This window comes from Mustela lutreola, chromosome 11, assembly GCF_030435805.1.
Source record: "Mustela lutreola isolate mMusLut2 chromosome 11, mMusLut2.pri, whole genome shotgun sequence".
In the NCBI taxonomy this organism is placed as follows: domain Eukaryota; kingdom Metazoa; phylum Chordata; class Mammalia; order Carnivora; family Mustelidae; genus Mustela; species Mustela lutreola.
This window is the reverse complement of record NC_081300.1, coordinates 13,621,278-13,639,551: the sequence shown is the minus strand read 5'-3', so window position 1 is coordinate 13,639,551 and position 18,274 is coordinate 13,621,278.

Here is an 18,274-nt window from a genome sequence, read left to right as displayed (position 1 = left end):
CTGCCGCTTTGGCAGAAGGATGATTTTGAGCCAAAAGCAATTGAGAAGAAGCAGATACAAGAACAGCTCTGCCCTCCCCAGTCACCTACGAGCAGGAGATAGAAATTTGTCAAGGTGTTCCACCTCCCTCTGTGCCGGGAAGGACAGAAGTGAAGCGCCGGAGCTAGCCCTCGACCCTGACCTTCTCCACGGCAGAGGAGCGCATATGACACATTACTACCTAGCCCTTGTCTTCCCGTGGTTCCCCAGATGTTAGCCTCACGATCTGCCTCCCTAGAAACTCTGAGTCCTTTTCTTGGTCTGGTCACTTCTATGAACATATATTTTTCTTTTGTTAAGATAAAATATAGGGGTGCCTGGGTGGCTCAGTCGATTGGAGCTGACTTCGGCTCCAGTCGTGATCCTAGGGTCCTGGGATCAAGCCCCACGTCAGGCACCCCGCTCAGTGAGAAGTCTGCTTCTCTCTCTGCCTCTGCCCCCACCCTGCTCGTGCTCTCTCAAACAAAAACAAAAAGATGTGAAATAAGCCCAAGTTCTAACCACCCCTGGAATTACTCCCCACTGGGGGTTGCCCTGTGCATGCGGGATGCTCGTGCAAATACACGCCTGTGAGGTCCCCCTCATTAACCTGGCGCCGGCCCCAGCCAGAGACCCTGGTGGGTGGAGAGAAGAAAAGAAGTAAGTTCTTCCTCTCCTGCATGGCTTGAGGCTGTTCTCACCAACCCCCCACCCCCCTTGGCGTTCTTCCCGGCCCTGTTTCCCTCCCCTTCACACCGAGTCTGTTCCTGAGTTGGCTATGGGTGCTCTGCCCGCTGGGACCGCTGCCCTGCCGCATCCCCTCCCAAGGGGGGGCTGTGCTCACAACACAGCGACGCACGGGCACCCGGGATGGATCTTCCTGTCTCTGCGCAGTGACATGTCATTAACCAAGATGCTTCCTTTTAGCACCAGAGGATGGATCGTCGCCCATAGCTTTCCCAGTTACAGCGACACATTTTGGGCAGTGCATCCGGGGGAGAGAAGTCGGGCTCCATGAAACCCCGAGGAGGCACAGAAATGAATCTATTGTTTTAGCAGTTTCCTTGAAATCTGGTGGCAGGTCCGGTGGGGGGAGACATTTCTCCTCCCTGGAGAGCGAGCTCAGCGAAGGTCCCGTTTGCTTGGGACCTTCCTGGGTTCAGTGCTGCAAGTCCCGTGTCTTGGGAAGCTCATGGCATACTGGGACAGTTGGTCCCCCTAGAGCCAGCAGTGACCAACCCCCTTCTGGGCTATTTGGCAAAGATTCAGCACAGGTAGGTTTAATTCGGAGAATGAAAACAATAAGAGAGTATTTAACTCAGAGGAGAGAAGGCTGAGGGTGGGGAGGAGAGGCAGGGGCTATTTTGGTGACAAGTTTCACGTGTGGCCCCTGGGTGGGCTAGAATGTGTCCAGCTGCTGTCCGTCTCGGCCCCAGCTCAGAGCCAGAGGAAATGGGTGTGAGTGGAGCCCGAACTTACTCACCAGGCTGATTTCCTGACAGTAAGTATTCTTAGACTCCAGAATGAGTTTCTAAAACAGATTAGGTATTGTCTTTAGAGGTAATCCCCAAGGGCTTTGAGAGTTTAGGTGTGGCCCAAGAGCTGAAGGAATCCACAAAACACATTTCTAAGATTCCTCCCAACCCTAGAATCCTGTTTCCATCTCCCCATCTATTACGGCACTGATTATTTTTTGTGTCCTCTTTTGCCTGTAGTTAAATCTTGTATAATGACCAGGAAAAAGTGCTTTGATTCTAGTCTCCTGGGGCATGAGCCCAGCTTCTCCAAAGCATGATGGAGAGGAAAGATGAGCACGTTTGTTTGTTTGTCCCTAAGGATGGGTAAATTTAGAAAAGGTTATGTATTGGTCAATTTCATGACAGCAATATTAGAAGCTTAAAACAGGGAGAAACGTTCCCTGTGGTCCTATTATTCTGACAGCCTGAGTGACCCACTTTCTCTTCCCACTCCCAGTCCAGAGATTTCCCTGGGATTTCATTAATGTTTAACCTGGCATCCAACCTGACCTACCTAGGATTCTTGCTGGGACTTACTGAGTGATTCAAGCAAAAAGCAAAACAAACAAACGAGGAAAACTTAAAAAAAATCCTATGTAATTGAGTTGTTTCTAATTTTTAAAATCAGCTTGGTTTCCCTCCATGGAATTGTCTCACATCCTGGGAAATCAAGCTGAGCCATCTGGTGAATTGTTGTGGTTGAAACTGAGCTTTGGGATTGGTGGTGGATCCTTGTTGTTTTAGGGATGTTTCCCCCTCATACAAACAGTTCTGTTTGTTGGAAACTGAGTGCTGCCTACGTGAAGCCTGAGCATCTCTTTCCACTGTGTGTCTCTGATGTTGTTACTTATCACGGAGCCCACCCACCAATCCCGCAGTCAAAAGCTGACAGCATAAACTCTTCTGGTGATCTCTCTGATCGGCTCCTTACACAAGTTCCTTGACGTATTAGGGTCCTCCCGACAAACCGAACCAATGGGATGTGTATATATGGAGAGGAGATTTATTTTAAGGAATTTACTGACAAGTTCAAAATCCACAGGTTGGGTCGTCAGGTTGAAGAGCTGATGCTGTGGTGCCAGCCTGAAGGCTATGAAGCTGGAGAATTCCTTCTTGCTCTTGGAGGTCAGTCTTTGTTCTATCCAAGACTTCAACTGATTGGACGGGGCCCACCTACGAGAAGGAGGACAATCTACCACTGTGCATAAGTCCACCAATATAAATGTTTTCTCAACTGAAAATACTCTTACAACACATCCAGAATAATGTTCAGGTAACCATGTGCAACCGAAGTAATAAGACCAGGGCCACGATAAAGAACAACCCCTTGATTCTTGCATGAGTGCCTGCTTTCAGGTAAGAATATAAAATAGTTTTGGTTTCACCTTTGGATGTAAACTAGATGAAATAAACTATTCTCAGAGTGGCGGCAGGTGACGCCTGTCCCTTTGTAGTGCAGCAAAGAGTTCCAGTTCCCTACATCCTTGGTAGCACCTGCTGTTAAACAACTTTGTATTTATTTATTTTTATTTTTATTATTTTTTAAAAATTTTTACATATTTGAGAGAAGGAGAGAGAGAGCATGCACAAGCAAGGGGGAAGAGCAGAAGGAGAGGGAGAAGCTGACTCCCTGCTGAGCAGGGACTCCCGCCTTCCCCCAATGTGGGGGTCGATCCCAGGATCATGACCGGAGCTGAAGGCAGACACTTAACTGACTGAGCCACCCAGGTGCCCCTATTATACAACTTTTTAGTTCTTGTTAGTCTGATGGTTGTAAGGTCATATCTCATTTTAAACACAATCTGCATTTCTCCAATTAATGAGCATGAGAGGCTCCTCACATATTAATTGGTTGTTCCAGTTTCACTTCTGTGAATTTCTTTTTCACGTTTTTGCCCACTTTTCTATTTTTTTTTTTCTTGCTGATTTGCAAGAGGTTCTTAGATATTCTGGATTTTAAGCTTTTGTCCTAGTTTTGCAAAATACCTTCTTCCAGTACATCTCCTGTGTGTTACCTTTGTCCAGGGTGTCTTGGTTTAAAGGGAAAGTTTTACTTTTGATGTCCTTAAATCCATCAATTTTTTTTTCCTTTGAAATCTGTACTTTTTGTGCCCTTACTCAAATCAGCTAGTTTTTGCTATCTAACAAACCACTCCAAAGCATGGTGGCTTAAGCCAGCAATGATTAATTGCTGTGGGTTGGCAGGGTGCATCTTCTGCACTGGCCTGCCTCCTGGGGCTGGATGTTGAAGGGGGGGGGGGGGGGCTTACATCATAGGGACCTCTGCCAGGGGTGGGGCTGGGCCTCCAGTGCACATGGTCTGTCAGACTCCAGGCGGCAAGCCCAGGCTTCTTCACACGGTGGTCTCAGGAGTTCCCGCAGCAGGGGGAGGCAAGCCTCAGTGTCCACGTGCTAGTCAAGCCTCTGCTTCTTCAAACTGCCAACGCCCCCGTGTGCCAAAGCAAGTCACATGGCCAAGCGCAGAGTCCAAGAGTGCGGGAGAAGGCCCCACCGGGCTGATGGGAGGAGTGGCAAAATGTGTGTTCTTATGTTTTAACAGGCAGTTTAGGTTCACAGGAAATTAAGTAGAAGGTGCAGGGGTTTGCCACATAGCCCCTGCCTCCCTCCCTCACTGGGAACACCCCCCACCAGAGGGGGATACTTGTTACAATCAGTGAACCTTCACTGTCCCCTCATTGTCACCAGAGCCCATTAGTATGCCTTCGGGTTCACCCTCGGTGTTGTATACTCTGTTGGTTTGGACAAATGTATCGTGACGTGTACCCGCCTGACAGAATCTTAGAGTAGTTTCACTGCCCTAGAAATCCCGTGTCCATCTGTTGTCTTCTTCCCCATCTACCTTGTTACTCTGCGCTTGTCAGGATGTTCTCCTGTATTTCCTTTTAGTGGCTTTATAGTCTTAAAGCTACTTGGTGTTTCTTTCTCTATACTGTGGTTTTCAATATACTGTGGTTTTCAATAAATTAATTTTTTCAATATTTCATTTATAATTACATATTTGTGTTTGTTACATACTAACATAATTGCCTATTATATAATTAGTAAAAATAAATTTAGATCAAATTTTTAATTGAAATTATTTTTTCCCAGAGCACACCACATTTTTCCAAGATCTATTATTCTAGAATCTGTGTTCTGCCCTCTGATCTATAATGCCAGCTCTATCATATACCAATTCCCCATATACATGTGGTTCTGTTCTCAAACTTTCTATTTTATTTGCCTCTCCTATGCTGAGACTTGTAATAGAGGTTACTATCTGATCAAGCTAGTACTGTTTTGGCTTTTTTTCTTCCAATTCCCTTGGCTTTTTGTAGACTTTTAGTCGCCGATATAAATTTAAAAATTATTTTTTCCAATTGAAAAAATCCTCTTGAATCCATCAGGTTCTGGGGATCTAGGGTACAGCATAGTGACTACAGCCAACACTACTGTATTCTATACAAACGAGTTGCTAAGAGAGTAGAGTTTTAGTGTCCACACATTAACAAGGACAACACAATGATAATTCCATGAGGTGAAGGATGTGGTGACCAACCTTATTGTGATAAACATTTTACAATACAGACACACGTGTATCTGGTGATCACATCGCCCACTTTACGCTTACTTAATTGTAGGAGCCAAGTATATCTCCATAGAGCAAGAAAAAATCATCTTGAGATTTTGATTAAGATTACATTGATTTAGAGATTCATTTAGGGAAAATGAACATCTATTCTGTGCTTAGCTGTCTCATTCATATATACGGCACATATCACTGTTTAGGTAGTCTTTTACATCTTTTATTAATGTTGTTATCCATATTTTTTGGGGGGCTAATTCATAGATACTTTATCGTTTTTTATACTTTTTCAATAATGTCAAACAATACGGGGTTTTTTCCCTGTATTTTACAAGAGTTCAAATGTTATAGGTGTGACCTGATGAACTCGTTGAAATGTTGTAGTAATGCCCTGAATGAGAGAAAAAGGGATAATATCCAGAGTCATAACAATATTAATATGTGAGGCAACATTGCTGAAGATAGCTTTTAAAACTAGCCACCGAGTGACTAGTTTCGGGGTGAAATGAGCATGGTGAAGTGCTCACCCAAGAGATCTTCGTAGATTTTCTCTCCCGGTAATGCCAGAGGTCCACTTCAGCAAAACTCACACAAGCAGAAGGTCATGAATGACTCTCGCTGGAAATTCCTTCATTTCTACAGTTCCCAAGCGTTCAGGAGAATTAACCGCTCAACTGCAGAGACTGGGTCCCCAAGAAGTTTCAAATACCAGCCAGATGGGAGAGATATTATGGCACACGTGGTCTTACCCCTCTGCAACAGAGAACCAGAGGGAAGAAAAGCTTGCCTTTCCATTGTCTGCACAATGCCTCTAATTTTCCTTTGTTCTGGGGGATAAACACTGAGACACATGAAGGGCAAAACTTCTATACCTGAAATTTCCATAATGCTGGGGGCTGGGGATTGTAGTTACTTGCTCATTGCTTGTCATTTTTGCATAGAAAAAAAGAATTAAAAAAAACCTTTTGAGAAATACATATTTAGACAATTTGAGAGTGCTTTGTCCTTTGGATGCATATGTGGGTTTAGCAGAAAAATGCCCCAGTCTAAGGAGCAAATATCATGTGCCTAATTCTTTTGTTAAAGACCGTTCTTCCTTTTTTTTTTTTTTTTTTTTTGCATTTTTGTGTTTGTTCATTGCTTTTTGGGTTATATTTTTAATCCCTTTTGCATTTATTTTTTAATACTGGATCCAGTGCAAGTATTTCAGTCAATGAAGAGGTGTGACGCCATAAACCCTGGGCGGTCAGGGCAAGTGCCAACATCTCCTTCATCGGACCTTCGTCGAGAGTCGCTTTTCTGAGCCTCAGTTTACTCATCGGACACAGGAAGGGTGTACGTGACCCCACATGTCCTCTCAAACTCTTAAGATTCTGGCTATCTTCTTGGACCTTGGCATTTGGAAATAATTCGTGAGGTTTCTATAAATACACGTGAAAATCAGCCACTTCTTTAAAACCAGTGGGAAGCTTCGGGAACACAGTCATCACCAGGTCTCTATAATCCCTGTGGAATTGAATCAGAAGCTGCCAGGATGGCGGGGCAGTCACAGGGCAGTGAGGAGCAGAGTGCTGGCTTCACATATGCTGCCCAAGTCCGTGTTTCTTCTAGCAATTTCTTGAATTGCTGTGAAAATTGGAATGGATGAGAATTTTGTTTTTTTCCCACAAGATAAAAGGCTCACAGATAGAGTGAGTTATCGGTCTTTCGTTCTGATCGAAAGGTGACCTTACCAGAAATTATGCTGAACATCTAAGGAATTAATCTGGACGAGTGAGCGCAGCCTGACAATGGAGATGCTGCGATGCCCTTCTTAGCAATGATGCTGAAATAGTAACAGCTTTAGTTTGCAGAGTCCTTGACAGCTGCCGGGGGCGGTGGGGGGTGGTGGGGGGGGTGGACCACAGAGAGAGAGAGAGAAACTAGAAAATCCAAGCCATTCCAAAGATATAAGGTAGCAATTTAGAAGCTGTCCTCTTGAAAAGCTTATTTAAGCCCATCAATCAACCAATATCTATAGATCGCCTACCGATCAAGATGTCACATCTGTGTTCTCTGCCTTCCAAGAGCTTATGATTTAGTTAAGAGCCACCGTCTCTGCTCCAGGCCGAGCCTGCTGTATTTTCTCAGACCGTGGCCCTCCCCAGTGTGGGATTGTATCGTTAGGTCGTTGGCTTTTCAATCACTCTGGGTTCTCAGGCCCCTATGCTGGGAATCCAGCTCCCCCTGGGGGCTTTCAGCTGGGGGGGGGGGGTCCTGACCTATTTCTGGTAACCATTCCTCATGCTTAGAATCTGCCTCAGTTACTATTGTGTTCGCCTTTCCAACTCCATCCTATCTTTAGCCCCGGCTCTGCTGAATTCTGTAGGTGAAGACCTTTTCCCCGTCCATGGTGGCTGATGAGACATTGAGGGTCCTAGCGTCTACTTCTGCGTCCCAGCTGCCCCCGCAGATCCCGGTCCATGGACTGGATTCATCCTGCAGCCTTTCCTCTCCTGGAACTTGACTGTTCCTTGTCTGCACGAAGGTGTCCATTCACAGCCAGTGTGAGTGACGTCCCCTCGTCACCACGCCAGGTCACGCACCACTGGACGCGCCCACCGTAGCATCCAGATGTGGCTCGTTAGGCCTTGAGCTGGGCAGATCAGAGCCAGAGCATCTCTCCTGTGTTCGAGGAGTTGCGCTCCCTCAGAACTCCGGCTGAGGAGCTCACTGAGAACTCCGGCAGAGATCCAGGGGTCCGGGTGGGAGAGGTATGGGCTTCCTGCAGAAGTGGAGGATTTTCCCCATAGAGGCAGCACGGTGGCCGCAGAAAACATTCGTTCTCCGGTGCCTCCCCAGAGGGAGGACACAGTTCCCAAGAGCAGACATCTGCGTGAGCTTTGGGGTGACAGCGTGTAGCTCTGGTGGATAATCAGAGTCGACCCTTCGAAATCAACTTCATTGTTCCTATGCCCTCGTCCTCTCCCTCCTCACGCTGGGGACACCGTTATACAACCGGTTGCCAGGTCTGAGCACCTGCGCCTCCTCTCACCGAGCGCCGTCGAGTGTCTCTGCAGAAGTGCCCCCCTCGGACCGCTCCTTTCCGCGGCCCGGCTCAGGCCTCGTTCTCCCCCAGCTGCCCGCTGCACCGAGCCCTTACGCCCGGGCTTTCCAGCATCCCTCTCCACGCCGCATCTCCACCGAGCACAGCGGCTTCCCTCCGCCTTAAGGGGGGAGGTTCTCGTTGCTTTTGGTTCCACGAGCCGGCCTGCTCCTGTCGCTGTCGCCGCCGACCTGTGAAACAAGGCGGAGGAAGGCCAGGCCTTACTCCGGCTCTGCTGTGCGGCGCGGCTCTCGCTGCTGTGCGGCCCGCATCGCCGCGAAGCTCTCCGTGTGAAGCAGGCGCTGCTCGTCCACCTCTGGCCAGGGCTCCCGCTCTGCCTCTGCCCGAACGCCCTCCGGCCTCCGCCCAACTTCTCGCAAGCTGCGCTGGACCGGCCGCGCCGTCCTCCCCATCGGACCGACCCCTCCTCCTCTGTGCTGTGACGCCGTTTAGCCGCTTCGCTCTCCTGCCGCCCGCGGTTGCTCGCGTGTCTCTCTTCGCTCACCAGCTTATCACCTTGTGCATCGAGAGACACGTGACTCTCCTCTTCGTGGTTGCCACGGTCCTTGGTCATCGCGGGTGCTGGAGGAATGTTCGCTGAAACAAGTCCGTCCAAATATGTCCCTGAAGGTCTGGGTCCAGAGCCGGAGGCGGTCACGCACGTCCATCTGGGCTAGAGGCGCACCGTGTCAGGGCACGTTCAGGCGCACACACGCATGCCGACGCGTGACCACATTTATGCACATGGCAATGCACACCTACGTCTGCACACGCACTCACTCATGGTTACACACTCACACATGCTCACGTGCAAACTCACAGCGTATACATATGCACGTGTGCACACTTACACCCACATTCACATACACACTCGCATACATACAAACCTTAGCATGACCTTCTAAAGGGGAGTTCTGCCAAGAACTTTTGGGCATGGACTGGTGGAGACCCCGGGGTGCAAACTATAAGGCCTGTGAGGCATCGGGGTTATATTTTGGGGGTACATTGATTCCCCACATTCTTTCAGGAGGAGCAGGACGCTCTTTTTTTTTTTTTTAAGATTTTATTTATTTATTTGACAGACAGATCACAAGTAGGCAGAGAGGCAGGTAGAGAGAGAGGAGGAAGCAGGCTCCCCGCTGAGCAGAGAGCCTGATGCGGGGCTCCATCCCAGAACACTAGGATCACTGACCTGAGCCCAAGGCAGAGGCTTAACCCATTGAGCCCCCCAGGAACCCCCAGGAGGCTCTTTTGATGTAACACCCCTCTACTCAGAGGAAATGGAGTGACTTGGTTGATAGGAAATTCGGGAAGAATAAATTTCTTTCCCAGTTGTGGTGGGCACAGACCACTCTGTTTTCCTCTGTGGGAGGCTCCCTGCTGTCAGGGTGTGAGTTGGGGGGCGGGCTGGAAGGTCAAGCCTCGGGGAGGGACTGCTGTGGTCCGGGCTGCCGTGATGGGAGTCCAGTACAGGAAAGCTTGTTGTTCGCAGATGTGAGCCACATCTGCAGTATAGATTAATAAGCGTGAGGGCATAGCCTGTCCCTGCCGTCTTTCCGGCTTTGTTTCTCCACGAGCTCATCAATCAGACGGGGAAGAAGGGTGTCACCTCTCGGGACCCCTCAAAGATCCTAACAGGACATGAAAAATTTACCAGCTCCCTACTCTGACCACGTGCCTTCACATCCACATAAGGAAGGAAGGGAGACCAAGGAGTGGCCGTTGGTTACCACACGGTAGGCTTGCCACTGCTTGTGCTGTGCAAGCCCACGCTGCAGGTGCCGATCACGTGCCCTGGTTTGTGACGATTCTGACCCATGTATATGATGCTTCTCTGCTCTCCCGGGCTCAGACTCTCCTTGAACAAAAGGACACCTTCGTGTTTACTTCATTCTGTTTACAACTTTTTGCCGGCAAGTGCCCTCCTGCTCTCCTGGCTTCGTCTCCCTGGGGAGCTGGTCTCGATCCCGGGGACGTTCATTTTCCTCCCCTGGGGATGACATCATTGTGTCGGCTGTGCCTTGTCAGGGATCTTATCTAGTAGGATCTGTGTTTGCTTCACGGTGGTAAGTGACCTCAGAAGACACAGCAAAAAGGAGCCTTGTTTGTCCCAATGTGTGTATTTCTGGGGTGAGACAGTCCCTTGCTCGTGTCCCGTGACATTCAGCTCTAATTCCACTTCTTTTTTTAATGGGCTTTAAAAACATATTTTTTTAACTTGAAGTGTGGTTGACACACAATATTACATTAGCTTCACCTGGATGGCAGTGGTTCACAACTGTATACACCAGCGGACACTCACCACACATGGCGCCACCACATGTCACTGCAGCAACTGCTCCGACACCACTGACCACATTCTCTAGGCTGCACATCTCGTCCCTGCGACTTACTCGTTCTAGAACTGGAAACTGGTACCTCCCACTCCCCTTCACCCATTCTATCCACTCCCCACCCACCACGCCCCTGGCAACCCTCACTTTGTTCTCCGCTTTTATGGGTCTGTTTTCTGCTTTTTGTCTGTTCATTTGTTTTGATTTTTAGATTCCATGTGAGAGTGAAATCATATAGGGTTTGTCTTTCTCTGACTATTTCACTCAGCATAATACTCTCTAGGTTCACCCATGTTGTTGCAAATAACAAGATGTCATTCTTTTTTGTGTCCGAGTAATATTCCATTGTGCGTGAGTGCGGTGTGTGTGTGTGTGAGAGAGAGGGCATTTCTTTATCTGTTCACCTATTAGCTATTGTAAATACTGCTGCAGTAAGCATAGGGGTGCATGTATCTTTTCAAATTAGTATTTTCTTTGGGTAAAGACCCAGTAGTGGAATTAGTGACCATATAGTAGTTTTATTTTTCATGTTTTGTGGAAGTTCGATACTCTTTCCCGCAGTGGCTGCACCAGTTTACATTCCAAACAACAGTGTGTGCAGGTTTTTTCCCTCTATATCTTCAGCAACACTGGTTATCTCTTATCTTTTTGGTTCTAGCCATTCTGGCAGGTGTAGGGTGGTATCTCATTGTGGTTTTGATTTGCTTTCCCTGGTGACTAGTGATGTCGAGCATCTTTTCCTGTGCCTGTTGGCCATCTGGATGTTTTCTTTAAAAAATGTCTATTCCAGTGCTCTCCCCATTTTTAAATCAGATTATTTGCTTTTTTGGTGCTGAGCTGTATAAGTTCTTTATATATTTTGGATATTAACCCCTTATAGGATATGTCATTTATAAATATCTCCTTCCATTTACTAAATTGCATTTTCCTTGTGTTGGTTGTCTCCTTTTCTTCGAGGAGTCCCAGTGGTTCATTGGTTCATTTTTGAACCATTTTGAACCAAGCAAAAATGGTTCATTTTTGCTTCTGTTTCCCTTGCCTGAGGAGACAGATCCAGAAAAAAATATTGCTAAGGCTGATATCAAAGAGATCACTGCCTATGTTTTCTTTTAGGGATCTTATAGTTTCCGATGTCACATTTAGGTCTTTAATCAATTTTTAGTTTATTTTGTGTATGGTTTAAGATAGTGGTCCATTCTCGTTCTGTTGCATGTGGCGGTCCAGTTTTCCCAGCACCATTTACTGGAGAATGTCTTCCCCATTTTATATTCTTGCCTCCATTTGTCATAGATCAATGATGTAAGCAAGGGTTTATTTCTGGATTCTGGATTCTGTTCCATCGATCTGTGTATCTATCTTTGTAGCAGTACCCCTGTTTTGGTCTTCAAGCTTTGTAGTATATCTTGATAATCAAGATCGTGATATTTCCAACTTTGTTCTTTCTCAAGATTTCTTTGGTTATTCAGGTTTTGTTTAAATTCCATACAGATTTTAGGATTATTTGTTCTTGTTCTGGGAAAGATGTTGTAAGTATTTTGATAGGGGTTGCATTAAATCTGTATGCTTGGGGTAGTACGGACATTTTAACAATACGAATTTGTCCAGTCCATAAATATGAACCATCTTTCCATTTATTTGTGTCTTTCTTCAGTTCCTTTCATTAGTGTTTTATAGTTGTCAGACTATAAGTCTTTTACCTCTGTGGTTAAGTTTATTCTTAGGTACTTTATTCTTTTTGTGCCATTGTAAATGGAATTATTTTCTCAATTTCCTTTTCTGCTACTTCATTTAGTAAATACAGACACAACAGGAACACCTGGTTGGCTTCGTTGATTGGGCATCTGCCTTCCCTTCAAGTCATGATACCATGGTCCTGGGATCAAGCCCTTCATTGGGCTCCCTGCTCAGTAGGGAAGTCTGCTTCTCTTCCCTCAGCTCCTCCCCCTGCTTGTGCTTTCTCTGGCGCGCGCTCTCTCTCTCAAATAAGTACATAAAATCTTTAAAAAGTTGCAAGATATTTCTGTATATTATTGTATCCTATGAGTTTTCTGAGTTTGTGTATTACTCGTAAGAGTTTTTTTGGTGGTGTCTTTAGGGTTATTTATTGTACAGTATTATGTCACCTGCACGCTTCTGTCATCTTTAAGGTGAGACAGATTCACAGGAGCATCTGAGATGAGGGCGGGGGAGAGCCCAGTTCACTTAGGGCCATGAGGAACAGGGAAAATGACAGGGATTATTGGAAAGAGGGGGTTAGGAGCAGGTTAATAATTGTGGCGTCTAGAATCTCAGGGGTTATTTTGCAGATGTGGTGACCACCTAATCCATCTCCAGTAAGAAAAGGAAAGGAAATAGCCTTAGGTTGCAGCAGAGGGATTGCGTTCTAGAATGGGAGAGACAAGGGCTTGGCAGAGCGGTCATCTCTTTTTTTTTTTTTTAAAGATTTTATTTATTTACTTGAGAGAGAGACGGTGAGAGAGAGCATGAACGAGGAGAAGGTCAGAGAGAGAAGCAGACTCCCCATGGAGCTGGGAGCCCGATGTGGAACTCGATCCCGGGACTCCAGGATCATGACCAGAGCCGAAGGCAGTCATCCAACCAACTGAGCCACCCAGGCGTCCCAGCGGTCATCTCTTGATTGCCTGACAATTCAGATAGATGTTATTCTGCCTGAATGGTCAGCATTTACTCTTCATAACAGTCTCAGGAAGAAATAATAAACCCTTTCACCAACTCCTGTTCCCAGAAGCAAGGAGTTCTACTGTTATTTCTGTTGTTGGTTTGTTTGTTTGCTCTTTAGTCTGGAGAATCCAGCATTACTGTAGGAGTACCATCACCCCGGTTTCCACTCAGATATCTGCAATACTGCAGAGCCTGTTGATACGAATATTATAACTATTTTTGTCTCCAGCTAAGAGTGCTACCCATCTGGGAGGGGGGCCACAGAGAGTATATTCACTTTAAAGATTGTAACTAAATGAAACGAACGTTTCTAGAACCGTGTGCTATTTTTGAGATCTTGAAATGGGAATGAGAATCTCTAAACGTCAAGTACTATACACATCATGGGGTGCATAATTCCTCTTGATAACATCCCCACAGGTCACTCGGAATCCTCTGACCTGCCCTCTCCAAGTGAGATGAAGCCCTTGCCTTGCACACGAGCTCAGAGTTCCCACAAATGTGTCATGTGCCACTGCTGGTGTTCAAGGCAATTTCAGCGACACAGAGATGACCCTCTTTTTTACTTTAATAGTTACACATCTATTTTCTTATAAGTGAGACCAAAATAATCAAAGGTCAGACATTTCAAAGAAAAGTGAGAGGCTGAGAATAATATAACAAAGGAACACAATTGGGCATGCAGCATTTGTTATTTGCAAACAGGAGGGAGAAGAGTATTGAAAAAGTGTGATGGGAGATCACATTAAGATACAGGAGAAACAAGATCAGAGAGAAAATGTGGAGTCTGTCAAGGATGACTTTGAGAGCAGTGATGAATGGCATGTTAGATATAGTAAGACGTGGGCTTTGGAGAAAACAAGACGAAATGTTGAGATTGAGATGCTGAACTCTTGACTCCGGAGGCAACGATGACTATTCATTTATCTACTTCCTTCCTTCCTTCCTGGTCATCTCTGGGTGTGGTGGCATCACATTTAATTAAATTATCCCTGGTTGTACTCCTGCTTCTGGCAATAGCAGAATAGGTTGTTTCATATCAAACTTATTTCTTAAAACAACTAGAAAAGCTGGACTAAATATAAAAACATTTTTTAAGGCACTGGGGAGCTACCAAGGTACTGAGAATTCACAGTACCAAAGTTTAAGATTTTCTCAGACCACGATGGAAGCAAGCTAAATGCAAGAAACAAGAGAATAATCTCTGCAAGTTTGAAAATTCCGTACTTATAATACTCATGAGTCAAAAAAGAAATCACAATGGAAACTAGAAAATATTTTGATTAAGCCATAATTAAATTTCCCACATTTCAAAACTTGGGGAATGCAGCTAAAACCAAACATAGAGATACTTGTATCTTTAATATGTTGACAGTAGAAAAATTGTTGGAGGCTGGAAACCAATGACCTAAAAGTCTATCAAAAGAATTTAGAAAGGCAGTGAAAAAGTCAAATCTAACAGTAAAAAGAAGGCAATACATAAAAAGCAACAATTAGTAAGAAAGGAAATAAACCTAAAATTGACCAAATCAATAATGCCAGAAGTTAGTGCTATAAATTTTCCTCTTTGCATAGCATTAACCTTACTCCATATAGTTTGATATGTTGTGTTTTTAATTTCATTCTGTTCAAAATATTTAAAAACATTTCTTGAGATTTCCTTATAGATATTAGACTGCCTTAAAAATCAGGAATTTCTGTGCATTTAAAGGGTACCATTAAAAGAGTAAAAAGCAAACCACAGAGGGTGAGAAGTTATTTATCACACATGTAAGTGACAAAGGGCTTGGATCCAGAACATATAAAAAATTCCTACAAATAAATAAGAAAAAGACAACTCATTAGAAAAATGGGCAAAATGCTAAAAAACAACAACTAAAAAACAACAACAGAAAAACCCCAACCTAGACACTTCATAAAAGAGACTATCCAAAGGTCCAATAAATATATAAAAAGCTGTTCAGCCTCACTGGTCTTTAAAGACATGCAAACTAAAACCCCAATGAGATACCTTTTTATACTCTCAATGGTTATTATTAATATTAAGTATTGGAGAAGATGTGGGTCAACTGGAACTCTCATATGCTACTGGTAAGAATGGAACTTAGAACCACTTTGGAAAACTGTTTTTGCAGAATCTAAAACTGAATGTGTTTATGCTCTATAACTCAGCAATCCCATTCTTAGGTACACAACCCAGAGAAATGCAGAACGTGCATAGCAGAGACAGGTAGACAAATGTGCTTGTTAGGGCGATTCTTTGGCAATACCAATGGCCATCCAAAATACCCACAGTCTAATCTTTGGAAACTGAATATGTTACCTTACATGGCAAAAGGGACTGAACAGATGTGATGAAGATGTTGAGATGGCAGATTACTCTGGTTTGGGTCACCTAAATAGGTGGACCCAATGTAATCACGAAGATTCTTACAAAAAGGACACGGGAGAGTCAAGGTCAGAGAGAAGAGGTAGGATGGAAGCAGGTGGCAGAAAGCAGTAAAGATGCTGAATACTGGCTTTGATGACGGAGAAGGTGACCATGAGCCAAAGAATACATGTGGTCTCTAGAAGCTATAAAAGTTAGCTTCGATGCTTCTCCAAAGGCCGCAAAATAACACAACTTTGTGGACCCAGTTTAGACTTCTAAGCTCCAACTTAGATAATAATTTTATTATGCTAAGCCACTAAATTTGTGGAGATTTGTTACAGTAGCAATAGGACACTAATATATGTTCCAAACAGCAAAAGGCCAATGGATACATAATGGATAACAGCAGAATGGATGAATGAATGGTGGCATATTCCTACAATGGAAGGCTATACAGAAATTTAAGTGATCAGTTACAGCTTCATACAGCAACATGATAAATCCTCACAAATGTGAGCTTGAGTAAAGAAGCCAGACATAAAAGAATGCACATAGTAAGATTCCTTTTATATTTAAAGCTGGTGCCCTCACAGCCTACTTGAGTGTCCCGCAGATAGAGGTTGAGCTGTTGAAGTGAATTAAATCACACGGAGGCCCTGGCTGTGATAGCCTACTATCCCTCAGGAACTTGGCAGCCTAGCCATGGGAATAAGATAATTCGAGCAAGTATTATTTGGAAATTTTTGTTTACATTAAGTTCTTGGCTTCTTTGACAAAATCTATATTCAGAGGCAGTCCTCCATAAAATTGAACAATAGGATAATAGGAGGAAAGGCATTCCCTTTGATTACCTCTCAGAGGTGAATAATGGGCTAGGAAAGCTCACTGTCTGCTTTCTTTCTCAATTGCCAAGCAGGAAGCAGGCTGGAGGGTGGAGCTGGCACTTACCCACATAATAGGGGGCCTCCCAAGAAAGAATTTAAGGGAGTTCTGGCTATTTTACAAGACTTGAGTCCTGAGAATACTTCCTTAGGCTGCTGCCACAGAGGGCTTTACAAATTCAGGGTCTTGGAGCAGATCCACCCCCCTCCCTCCCTGGGCAGTAAAGCTGAGCTCTGTCCCTGAGCGGTGGTAGGCGGAACCTTGGCTTACCTGGCCAGGAACGGTCTACCTGGGTCACCACATCTGAGGGGAACAGAGTGATGAAGGATCTGCAGGTTTAATCCCAAACTATTTTATACAAAAGCAAGTTTGGAGAATGAAAGTCACTGGAAATCTGTACATTCTTGTCTCTCTCATGCACTAGAAGTGGCAGACGCTGATGAAACCCACACACTCGAGTAATATGGTGGTGGGCTTCCCACAAAGCAGTCTCGTCTATTTCATACCGCCTGTTGGCAGCTGGAACAGCCCTTAAGTTCTCTGGAACAGCCCTTAAGTTCACTTTCTTCCCTGTGTATGTAGTCATCTCATGGAATATCACATTATTCCACATTTTTACAGGATTGTAGATTTACCTGCTATAACTTAAAAAATAGAAATACACTGTTTGTATTTCATACACTGCTGATCCTAGACCAAATGGTGGTCCCCACCTGTCTGAAGTCTCTCCATATTTTGGAGGTTTAGAGCTCTTACCCAAACAAACTCCCTCTCAAGATGAAATCTGAAACCAAGTCATACCAACAGTTGTGATTGTCAACAACGATCAGCTCAACGGGTTGCCTCGATCATTTTCTGAGAGATCAGGGGCTGAAAGCAAGGGAATTCTGTGTTTTAGGGAATAGCACACAGGTGACTTTATTGCCCAAAGAAGCTTTCCTGGTGCCCCAGAAATCACATTAAGTAAATGACAGTTTGTGATGTTCCCTGCATCCCCATTTTAGTATCTCAGAACTGGCAAACAGGGATTTAAAATAATAATAACCATTGATTCACTGGTCCATCTAATTCCAGGACCCCCCCCACCAAGCCCAGAGAGTAGCAACAAGCAATCAACACACCACATCCCCTAAACATCCTTCCTTATGAGAAAAAGTAGTATTTCTAATGGAAATGATAGGAATATTTTCTTATTTAATCCTTTAAAGTGCCAACCACAGCGAGCTGAGCATTGCAAACTTTCAAGAGCTGTTTGTTGTTTGAATATTGGAATATTCCCTATTGGGCTCTCAGATATTGCTTGGATGACTGTCTCAACAGTGGCTTAACAGACATCAACTAAAACATCCTGTCTGATGGAAGAGAAGAATATTTCAAAACCCAGATTTTTTTCACCATGTTTTAGTAGGATGTTGAATTTCTCAGGAAACCAAGAAATACTTATTTACTTGGATTGACCCAAAATGCAACACTTTTAATACCAACTTGGTATGTTTATGACCAGTCTTCCAAAATCATGTTCAACATTATTTTTATTTTTTTATTTATTATTTTTTTAAAAATATGTTTTATTTATTCGACAGAGAGAGAGAGAGAGCACAAGCAGGGAGAGCAGCAGGGAGAGGGAGAAACAGACTCCCCACTGAGCAAGGGTCCTGACATGGGGCTCGATCCCAGGACCCTGGGATCGTGATCTGAGCTGAAGGCAGACGCTTAACCAACTGTGCCACTCAGGCGTCCCTCAACATTATTTTTAAATTGACTGCTACATCAGCAGTCCCCCCCGCCCCAGTTTCTTAT